Source organism: Lissotriton vulgaris, chromosome 2_1 (genome assembly GCF_964263255.1).
Source record: "Lissotriton vulgaris chromosome 2_1, aLisVul1.2, whole genome shotgun sequence".
In the NCBI taxonomy this organism is placed as follows: Eukaryota; Metazoa; Chordata; class Amphibia; order Caudata; family Salamandridae; genus Lissotriton; species Lissotriton vulgaris.
Genome location: NC_141687.1, coordinates 53,004,704 through 53,016,947, shown reverse-complemented (window position 1 = coordinate 53,016,947; position 12,244 = coordinate 53,004,704). Strand labels below are relative to the sequence as shown.

The 12,244-nt window shown below is 47.7% G+C and overlaps 1 protein-coding gene across 1 annotated transcript in view; it reads right to left on the bottom strand.

Moving 5' to 3' along the window:
- FEV (FEV transcription factor, ETS family member) overlaps positions 1-12,244 on the bottom strand; it is a 63,277-nt gene that overhangs the window by 14,882 nt on the left and 36,151 nt on the right. The window lies entirely within an intron of this gene.

Here is a 12,244-nt window from a genome sequence, read left to right as displayed (position 1 = left end):
TCTATTTTTATGGAAAGTTTGGGGTTGGACCGCGCAGTGGGGACCAAGAATTTGGGGAGCAAAATAAGGTTGCGTTTGTAATTTTATACCCTTAGGAACGTTTAGCCACTCCTATAACCCAAAGCGCTGAGTGGACTTACACCAAATTTGGCAGCAAGGTAGTTGTCAGTTCAAGGAAGTGTTGTTTGCCTACTTGGTGTAAATCCGTTCAGTAGTTGTTGAGAATGTAAGTTTTAAATTATAGTGATATCTCTGGCAATGGATATTTCGCAAAGTTTTTGTGATAAATTGCGGATGCACGCGCCAACGGAAATACTATTGGGTGGATGCAACCTGAATAGAAAGTTGTGGCAGCCAATCTATCTATTGATAATGGTTCCTGGGGCTGAAAATTTCTAATAAAGCTAATATGAGGGGTCAGAGTAGAGGTACTCTGTCCCATGCTTGAGAAATGGATTTGTTAGTGACACAAGTTATGTGTCCAGAATTTTTAAAATCGGGCGCGATATTCGCGATGACGACATGGCCTTCCCATGTTCCATCGCGGGGACATCGCGACTATCAATGTCATTACGAATGTTTGTAAAAATATATCAGTGAATTATTAATATACATTGTTATAGAGTTATTGAGATTTTGATAAAAATAATTATAGAGTTATTTGTATAAAGAGTTATATACTGTGATGGTTAGAATTAATTATATAGTTATAACTTTTGGATGTGGTGGTGGCCATTGTATGTCTGCTTTTGCTTTCCGTTTTTGTATCGTGTACGCAGGGATCGTGATTACCAACGTCATTGCGGTCTCTTGACTCACCACAAAAATGGAAAATAGGTTTCAGAGATGGTTGTTCTAGAAATACACTAGAAAAGCATGACTTTGAAGTGCACTGGTATAAACCCTAGTGTGAAAACTACTGTAATATGTGTGCATATATGTGTTTTAACTTTATGTAAAAGGCGCAATCGTTGCGGTTAATGACGTCATTGTGATGTCTCAAATAACAGCAAAAACTGAAAATAGGTCTGAAAAATGTTTTTTAAAGGAACTTAGTACAAAAATTTGAGTTTAAACATGCTTTGAAGGAAGTATTTATAAAGGAATATGTGTAGGGCAATTTTCAGAATGGATTTTTTTACATATTGTTTTTGGATGTGTTGGTGGTCATTGAATGTCTGCTTTTGTTTTCTGTTTTCGCGACCTATCCAGGGCAGATTGCGATTACCAGTGACATCATGACTTCCACTGTCTTCGCGAAAGCGGGAAATAGTGTTTGAAGACGATTTTCTGGAAACTCAATACAACAATATGAGTTTGAAAAGTGCACTAACAAAGCTCTACTGTTAAATATATGGTAGAAAATCTCTATATATATGTTTTATACTTTGTACAAACCGCGGGTTCTCCATAACTACTGACGTCATCGCAATGACGTCGGTAGTCACAAGCATAATTTTTTTGTAAATGTGGTTTTCTCCTAAATTGATCTCAGAAAGAAAAGTTACTACAATACCTTACTAAAGATTTAAACTTAAACTTTATTTAAAAATATGTCTTAAAGTGTATTTTTCAGTATGTGAAATACATTTACTGATCATATATTCTCCACAGTAAATGCAACAATGTTTTCCCGACTCACAAAATTGTTAAAAATCAAGCCAGTTATTAATTTACTTTCTGATAAACACATACCAAATAAAAAAATGAGTGGTATATAATATAAATATAATACACAATATCAAATTATGTAGAGAAAATACAAAAATCTTAAACGTTCACTTAAAAAAATGGATGTTACAATTAAGAAATAAAATTTTAAAAAATGTTAGAAATTCACTGAAAAAACAAAGGTTACAGGGACGTTCTAGTTAGAAATTCGCATTTAAAAAAGCTTAGAAAAACCTTAGAAATTCACTGAGAAACCTACTATTACTGGGACGTTATAGTAAGACTGACATTTCACTCCTACAACATTAGATAAATTTAGCAATTATAGTTAGCTGAGCTAACTATAACTTGCGCCCCCGCAATGCACTGCATATGACCACACATATTACATCACTCATGACATGGTAGGTGACATCACTGACGTCATCAAGGATGACATCTCAAATGATATCACTGATGACATCACTAATGACATCATCCAAAGAATCTCTGACACACCCACTCCCACCCCAATATAACCTTTCATACACCCACTCCAATTTCCACAGTAGCATTCTCAGAACTATTCACACACCCATACCCGTACTTACACACCCAGTCACTGATTCATAGGACTACACACACATCCACTCAGTCATCCATACAGCCACACATACACCAACTCACTCACTAATACAGCTACTGATGTATCCAGTCATAACCCCCTACAGCCACTCACACACTGTCAGTCACCCACAGAGCTATTCACACACCTACTCACTCACCCATAATGTCAATCACATTGCCACTTACTCACCTATACAGTCATACACAAACCCATTCACTTATTCATACAGATACTAACACATACTCACCTATACAGTCACTGACAAAAGCACACACTTACCTATACAGCCATTCATGACCAACACACTGACCAATACAGCCACTAATATATCCACTCATATACCTATACAGCCACTCACACACTGGCGGCAGTCACCCATAGAGCTATTCACACACCTAGTCACTCACCCATAGAGTCAATAACAAAACGACTACACTTACTCACCTGTACAGTTATACACACACCCACTCACTTATTCATAGTCTAACACATACTCACTCACCTATACAGCCACCAACACAAGCAAACACACACCCACACGCCAATCTCACAATCACTCAGTCACACATACAGTGACTCATATACTACCAACACTCACCTATAATGTCTTTCGCATATACAGTTACACACCTATATATCACTGACACATCCATTCACTCATTGACACAGCCAGCACACACCCATATAGCTCCTCAAACATGCACTAACTAACTAACCCATACAGTCACTGACTCATCCACTCACTCATCCATGCAGACAGTCATACACCTGCTCACCCTCACGGACACTCATGCAGGGACTGAGACAACCAATCAAGCACCCATACTGCCACTCATGTACCCACTCACCAACCCACACAGCCACTTAGACACCAACTATCAGACTGATACAGACATCGGTATAGCCTAGTCATTCACCCATACGTTCACTGAGACACTAATCACTCACTTATACAGTAAGTCACACACCCACTGAATCATCCATACACGCACTCATACCCCCACTGATTCACCAATACACCTTGGTGTATATATATATTTAACACCAACTATAACTGCTGAATTTCTATGGTTATGTACAAGTGAAATGTCAGCCTAACCTTTGGTTTTTTAAGTGAAAATATATATATGTGTGTGTGTGTGTGTGTGTGTGGCAGCTGGTAGTTATAGTTAGGAGAAAATTTATGTAGAAACTTTATTTTTTGCTCTGCTTATATCTTTTGTGTCATTTGACGAATCTTCACAAAACCTTTTTTTTAAAGTCTCACCCACCTTAGCTACTGCCTGGAAAGCTTTGAGGTAATCCATCAAGCAGGAGCCGAGAAAAATGAGGATCCCAAAAGGCAGTTTTCCGATGTAGTTTTTCATAGGAAAATTTGACACAGCTGCAGCCAAATCGAGTGAACGGATTTACACCAACTTTGGCATAAAGCCAGATCAGTACCCATGAAGCTAGATTGGCACCCATAAAGATTACTCTGTGTGTTTTGGTGTAAATCTGTTCAGTAGGTTTTATGGGAGTGAGGGGTATATGTACAAGGAGTTAATGCCACCAGATCAAAATTATTTTTGACGTTCTGTTGGCATTAACTCCTTTACCTTATTTACAAGGCAGTCTTAAGCCACTTAACGTGGCTTACAGCTGCCTTGTAAATATGCCCCTATTCACGCAGCTCTTAGCATGAAAGGGATGTGAAATGGGTGTTGCAGTGGGTGTACTGCTGCGACCCCCATTGCTTTTTGACACTGCCCTATATGTACAAGGAAATACCTGGTCTTAAACAGGCAATACGAGGAGAAATGTTTAATTTCTCCAATTATTACATTATTTTGCTCTTTCAATGTGTGCTGCATTCTACAGCACACAGAAATAGCAAATCGCCTGTTAACCAAAATGGCAGGATGGGGAACTGCGCTGGCGCTAGGCAGCTTCTTTAGCGTCTGTGTTAGGAGAAACTCAGGGGTGCAACCGTTTTTTGTAAATACGCGCTTCCCTATGTTTAAAAAATGTTGGAGCACAGCATTAGCAATTTTGGAGTAACACCACGCTCTGACAATTTTCTGTAAATTTCCCCCTAAGTTTTTAATTGTCTGATAGTTTGTGCTGGGCAGTATCCACGAACCCGACAAATCAACAATATTGGTTGCCACAACATCAACAAAGATGTAACAGCATCCAAATAGGACTTGAGGACTCTGTCTCTGTGTCCTAAAAAAAACCACCCCACTACCCCAGCCTCTGGAGCGCTTCGGGGACTCCATCCCCTGGCACCAAATAATGTATTTATGGGATGGTGGACTTGCGCCTCCCCACCCTGAACCACAGGCAAGCTGAAGAGAGACAATGCCCTGGGGAGCCCACCCCGGGAACACTTTCTTGCTCCCGGGCAGGGAATATCAAATCAATTCTCTGCCTTCATTCATCCAGAAGGGACATAGTTTTGCCCTCGCTCGGCCGGAGCAGAAATAAAAGCTGCTCGTGCCCAGGCAGTAGCAAAGTAGTAGAGCTGGCTCCTGCCGACACCCCGGGTGGGTGCTGGCTGGGGGGCGGGTAGGAGCTGCATTGGCTTTGGGTCTCCCCTGATGATCCCACCATTTAAAACAAATGTGGGTGCATCCAATGGCACGAGGCACCCATGGTAAAAAGAGTAGTGGCTGGCTTTCACCTGCACCCAGAATGAGTGCTGGCTGGTGAGTCGGCGGGGCCACGGGAGGCTTGGGGGTCCCCCTGCTGCTCCCAACATTTAATAAAGTCCACTGTCGTCATAGAAATGGCCAGCTTCCGCTGGTACCCAGGATGGGTGCTGGCGGGGGCGACAACCAGGGGAGTGACCCTTGGGGCTACCCCGGGGCTCCAAAGTGTACATGAAGTGTGGGTGTCCGGGCAGGACTGGGGCATCCAAAAACAAAATTAAAGAAAGGAAAACATGAGAATAATGAATGAGGTACAGGAACCAGCCATTAATTATTCACTGCTCCTTGGCAAGAAGTGCTTCAGAATGCCCTGCAAGTGCTTTAAATGATACTTTTGGATCCTGGTGGTTAACCAGCCCCTGCTGTGCACGGCTTCTGGCCGTGTGCAGTGGAGTTTGTGCTAAAGGCCTGAGCTGCCTCCAGACCCTGTGCCTCACCTCCTGTCAACTCCTTACATCAGCTTACTACTACTGTGCCTGGCCATCAGCCCTGCACACCAGGGGCTGGCTGTTGGGCCTCTACCTTTCCTGCAGCCATCACCCAACCCTCGCACCGTGCTGCGTACGGTCTTAGGCCATCCACAGAGGAGGTTGGGCGCCTGGGTCTGTAGCCTGCACCTGGCTCCAATCGCCTCCCTATCTGATGCTCAATATAGTGTATGGCTTTGCTTGTGTTTTTTAATTGACACTGCCAAACTTCATGACCTAGTAGTGATTGTGAATCACTCACAAAATGTTGGTTGATTCCAGCATCTAAAATGTTCACAATTTTATTTTGAATGGTAATTTACACATTGTTTTCAGTATTTTTCTCTGTGTGAAGTTGCAGTTTTCCACATCTCTGGTGCATCTGAACACTCCCTTGGGATTAGTCCCCTATGGTGACGGCCGTGGCATCTTTTTCCACAGTGTGAAACTTGTGATAGGATTTACAAGTCATGGCTCCTGAGTTCAAATGGCAGATATGCACCGAAGTGTTCACTCTTTAAAGCCCACTATGCGACTCTTTAAACTCTAATATCTCAGAAAGAACTGGTTTGCACCAAAGTAGGAAAAGTACACTTTCTGAGAAAATATATACTTTCATGCCAGGTTTGGTGTAACTATGTTCAGTGGTTACCATAATACCCTATTCTATCCAGCTCTCATTACTAATTCTTTTGACATCACCTACAGAAACCCTCCCAATACGCTGGTGCATCATGCAGCCATCCGTCTCTGTCCCTACTGATGTCTTCTGCTGACATCACCACTCTTTTGCTGCCCCACCCCACCAAGCCCTACTACTAACCTTAGAACCATATCCCTTATAACATAGCAGAATACGTTATTGCCACCACACGGATTGGGCCCCAAGAAAACATACAGCCCCACTGTAAAGAGAACATTTCCGCTTTACTGTCTCACTGCACAGAGCCTCCTTACCACCCTCACTGCCCACCCCATGGAGCACGACTAACATTCTTAACATTACTGTCTGACATTACTGTCCCACCTTACAGATCTCCTCCATTGGACTGAATGCCCAGCTCTACAGAGCATCCATTCAGTGGCGGCTCCTCCACTAAGGCGGAGGAGCGTCACACCACTGCTCGGGGAACAGATCAAAAAAAGAAAAAAAATAAGACTAATAAAAGGTTATTATCATTTTCTTTTCTTTGGTGGGACTTGGAGACAGGTCAGATGGGTGGGGCGGAGCTTGCCACCGTCAGAGAAGAGTGAAGTCTGGTTTGCACTCCTTAAGTGCGCATTACGGTTTGGCCAGCCCTTTTGGGCCAGCCAGTCATGTGCACTTATCATGTTCTCCACTGGGATGTGTTGCACAGCCCAGTGGAGAACATGTCCAGGCTCCCAGACACCTGAGTGTCCTGTTTGACCACTCAGACCAATCACGACACTGCAGATGCAGCCTCGTGGTTGGCTGGGAGAGGCAGGGAAACTGGCTGCTTCCTGCTCTGCGGATGAAGAAAAGTTGGTGGCTGCGACAGGTAATATTATTTTTCATTATTTTTTCATCCCTCTCCCCCGCCCTACCACACCTGTTCCGAGGCAGTCCCCGCTGCATCCAATGCTATAATGACAGTTCCACCTTAAAGAGCCTACTAGACTGCCTGCCCATCCCAATAGAGCATGTCTTGCTACCAGTACTGTCCCACCTTACAGAGCTCCTCCACTAGACTGAGTACCAGCCCTACCAAACATCCATTGCTACAATTACTGTCTCTCCTTACAGAGCACCTCTACGTGACTGAATGCCCAGCCCCACAGAGCATCCGTTGCTATCATTAGTGTCCCTTTGAACAGAGCCCCTTCACTACACTGAATGCCCAGGCCCAAGAAGCATTACTTGCAGTACTATCCCAACTTACAGAGCTCCTCTACTAAACTGAGTGCCCAGCTCCACAGAGCATCCATTACTAACATTGCTGTCCCTTTTTACAGAGCTTCTCCACTAGACTGAATACTCTGCTCCAAGCAGCATTACTAACATTACTGGCCCACCTCACAGAGCTCCTCTTGAATGCCCAGCCCCACAGAGCATCCATTGCTCCCAATAATGTCCCTTCTACAGAGCTCCACTATGAGAATGAATGCCCATAATTTCAAACACATTGCCCCTTCCTTACCTTTACAGTTATAAACACACCCACTCACTTATTCATACAGACACTACTACATACCCACCTATACAGTCACTGACACAAGCATGCACTCACCTATACAGCCATTCATAACCAGGAGCATTACTAACATTACTGTCCCACTTTAAGGAGCTCCTCTACTAAACTGAGTGCCCAACTCTACAGAGCATCCATTGCCCAGCAACAAGACGCATTACATGCAGTACTATCCCAACTTACAGAGCTCCTCTACTAGACTGAGTGCCCAGCTCCTAAGTCAGTTATGTTGGGAGGGGTCACAGGCTCTCTGCTGAGTTGGGTGGGGACGGGCAATTGGGGCTCCATCTGGCAGGGTGTCAGGGTGGGGGGAGATCCAAGGGGGTAGGGAAAAGAGGGTTTCAAATTATTATGCCATGTTGGCTATGGTTTTTTCCATGTTTGACGGAAAAAGCAGTGACAGTAGTTGTGCATGATCCAAGCTTAGCAACCTATCTGAACACCTTTGTATGGGCTAGGGTAAGGAAAGCTCCAACTGTAACAAAGCGTACGTCCAAGTTGCAGTATTACCAAGCAATCAGCAATCATCTGTGGATCTTAAGTTAATGACCTGGAATGTAAACGGGTTGGGAAATAAAATTAAAAGAGGTATAGTTCTGCAATATATAAAAAAGCATGCGTCGGACGTAGTGCTACTGCAGGAGACACACTTGTTGGAGAACACGTGTCTGTCCCTCAATCGGGGAGAATATGAAATTAAGGTTTATGCTGGATACACATCGGGATCCCGGGGTAAGGGAATCCATTTAGGTTTAAAGTATTTTATTGAAGCAGGGTAAGATAGGAAACAACAGGGCAAGAAAAAAATAAACCACAGGATCCGCACATTCGATGCGTACAATACAGTAGATACAGCAAAGCAGTTACATCTCTTCAATAGGCACCATTCGACTCAGGAACACAGCTCGTGCGCCTGTGGTCACAAACAAATAACGGGGGGGGAAGGGGGGGAGATGGAAAGAGGAATAGGGGGAGGGGAGAGGAAGAAAAAAGAAAGAGGGGGGGAAAAAGAAAAGGGGGGGGGGAAAGGGAAGGGTGGGGAATCATCCCCGCTCCAAAAAAAACCTACTTAACCATCAAAACCCCAAAACTGCCACACCCCAACCCACCCCCTGTACTGTGCCATAACCTTCTGCTCTCCCCTCATAGCGACCCTCCAGCAATCCCCGCTATGCAATGCCAACCCCGACCAATCAGACAGGCGGGTCCGGTGGCGGCGTCAGCCGTAACAACCTAAGATATCTAGGACAGGTGATCTCCCGAAACTCAGAACACAACAGACTATGGAAGGGCGCCCACAGTTCCCCAAAAGCATCAGTATCCCCCAGGGCCACTAAGGACATCTTTTCCATGCCAAGGACATGCCACAATCTATGCAGCCAGCCGACAACAGTGGGGAGTGTGGTGGAGCGCCAGTGTATGAGAATGTTTTGCACCGCTGACCCCAGAGCAATCGCAATCTGTCTGCCCCTCCTAGACCTGAGGGGATACATCAACCCATTCGGTAAACCCAGCAAAACATTTGTCTACCTCACCCAGGACCTGCTCCCAGTAAGAAGCCAAAAGGGGGCATTCCCACAGTATGTGTGTTAGCGTGCCATTATTGCCACAGTTGCGCCAGCATGTCCCTGGTATTGCCCTATCCATCTCATGTAACTTCTCCGGAGTGCGGTACCAGTAGGTCGAGATTTTGGTGAAGGTCTCCGTGAGCCCCGTGTGATAGGCCGAGTGGCGTGAGCGGTAAGAGATATGGTCCCATTCCGTGTGACTCAACACTCGTCCGAGCTGCCGTTCCCATCGCTCCCGACCGGGATTGTGAATATGAAAGGGGGGGGGCTGCAACATTTTATACAAATCTGAGATCAGTTTAGCGTCCGATGTGCGGGTGATTAACCAACGCTCATACACCGTGATCTCCCGATCTGCCGTATCGCGCACTTGGGGTTGCAATGCCCAGTGGCGCGCCTGCATATATCTCATACGCTCCGCCTCTGGGAGGCCGTAGTCCCGCTGCAAGTCCTGGAAGGGGACGACCCCCTCGGGGCCGTATAGGTGATACAAAGTGCAGCAGCGGGCCGCCCGCCAGCGATCGTAAGCACCGTGCTCCGTGCCGGGACCGAAGTCCGGATTGCCAATGAGCTGCGTAAAGGGAGAGGGAAAAGTAGTAAGCTCATTCCTAACAGCCACTGAGTCCCACGCCCGAAGCGGGACACGCGTCACGAAAGATGCGTAAAGGTTAGGGGGTCGATGAGCCCGCTTCAAGAATGGGACCTCCTGTAATGTCCTGCCCGCTACCGCTTGATCCTGGAACAGCCAGTGTTTGTCTGACTCCCATCGGCTCCATTCCACCAGATAGCGGAGTTGGGCGGCCTGGAAATATTTCCATAAGTCCGGTATCCCCAGCCCCCCAGATTCGGGCGCCAGCGTCGCGATGCTCATCTTTATCCGTGGTCTACGGCCCTGCCACACGAACCGTGCAATGGCCGCCTGGGTCTCCGCAAGCCACCCTGTGGGGGGCTGGAGCAGCAACGCTCTAAACAGGTATAGCACCTGAGGCAGGAGGGTCATCTTCACTGCGGCCCCCCTACCTAGCAACGACAACGTGCCCTTATCCCACGACCTAGTTCCTCTCTGATTTTCGTGCTCAAAGCCGCATAATTGGCCGCGACCATCGCCGGGAGAGAGGGCGCCAACAGAATCCCTAAATACGGAATCCGGTCCTTGGACCAGCTCAGAGGGTAAAGTCTCTGTAGTTCCGCTCTGGTGGCACTAGCGAGCGAAATGTCGAGGGCGGCAGATTTCCCGAGGTTCACCTTAAAGCCCGCCACCTCGGGAAAGAGGTCCAGTTCTGCAATGCAAGCCGGCAGTGACCTCCGCGGGTCATCGAGCGTCAGAATGACGTCATCTGCGTACAGGCTAATCGCATGATGAAATTCGCCCATCTTGACACCAACGATGTTGGGGTTCTGCCGAACCCTTTAAGCAAACGGCTCCATGTAAAGGGCAAAGAGCAAAGGAGACAGTGGGCACCCCTGTCGCGTACCCCGTTCTATGGCAAAGGGCCGGGAGCTACCTCCGTTCACTCGGATCACCGCGGACGGGGACCGGTAGCAGTTGAAAATCAGATGACGGAACTTCTCGCCTATCCCGAACTTGCCCAAGACCTTCTCTAGGTAGGGCCAGTGCACCCTGTCGAAAGCCTTCTCCGCGTCTACGGAGAGGAGCATCCTTTCCCCAGGGATCCTGGAGGCCTTCTCAAGAATATGAGTCACCCTCTTTGTGTTGTCCACTGTTTGCCTGCCAGGCACGAAGCCCGCTTGATCCGAGTCAACCATGCCCGGGAGATGAAGTGCCAGGCGCGCTGCTAATATACTGGTGAACACTTTCAAGTCCGTGTTCAGCAACGAGATAGGACGGTAGGATCCACAGGCGGACCTGTCCTTGCCCGGTTTCGGGATCACCGAGACCGTGGCCTGAAGAAATTCGGGGGGAATGGCACCCGGCTCCGCGAAGGTGTTGAAAAGGCGGGTCAGCAAAGGCGCCAGCTCCTGACAGAAGGTCTTATAAAACAGAGGGATAAAGCCATCCGGTCCCGGAGCCTTGCCCGGTTTGAGCCGGGATATCGCCGTGACCACCTCCTCGATACGAATGTCTCGTTCCAGATACCGAGCCTGATCCGGTGTTAACGACGGAAGCAGTACCGACTCCAGATATTTCGCCTCCGCTTGGGCGGAGGGGGCCTCACCAGTGTAGAGGTCTGCGTAGAATCTACGGAAGACGTCCGCTATTTGCTCATCCGCCGTGACAGAACCTCCGGTCGGGTCAGCCAGCTCCTTCACTCGGTGCTGTTGGTGCTGCACCCTAAGCTTATTGGCCAAGAGCCGCCCGCATCTATCGCCGCCGGTGTAATACTTGTGCTTCAGACGAAGCATCGCGTACTCCGCCCGGTCCGTGTCCAGGGCCGCCAAGAGTTTCCTGGCAGCTTTCAGCTGTCTCCAGACCCTGGGGGCCCCCGTTCTATGATGAACCTGCTCCAGCTCCCGCACCTGCCAGGTGAGCTCATCCCTCTTGAGCTGTCGATCCTTGTTCTCCGCCGAGGAGATAGCTATGAATTCGCCCCGGAGCACAGCCTTCAGGGCTGCCCACTGCGTCGCGCGAGAGGTATCGTCATTATCGTTCACGCGTTGGAAGTCCACAATGGCCGCGCGGATCTGGTCCACTGTCGACCTCTGTGCAATAGCGTGTCCCGAAGCCGCCAGACCCCTCTCGGCCGAGCCACCGGGGGCAGATTGAAAGTACCCTCCACCGGCGCGTGGTCGGAGAGAGAGAGGACCCCCATATCAGCGTTCGAGGCCAAAGCGAGCATCGGACCCGACACAAGTAGATGGTCCAGTCGCGCATAGGACTTGTGTGCATGTGAAAAGTAGGAGTACGCGCGGGTAGTGGGGTGGAGGTGGCGCCACGTGTCATGCATGTCCAGCTCCTCAAGTCGAGTGCGAATTGAGCCAGAGAGCTCACCCAACTGGTGACGCCGCTGCACAGACCTGTCCATAGCCGCGTCGAAAACTAGATTCAAATCTCCCCCCAGCACTATGT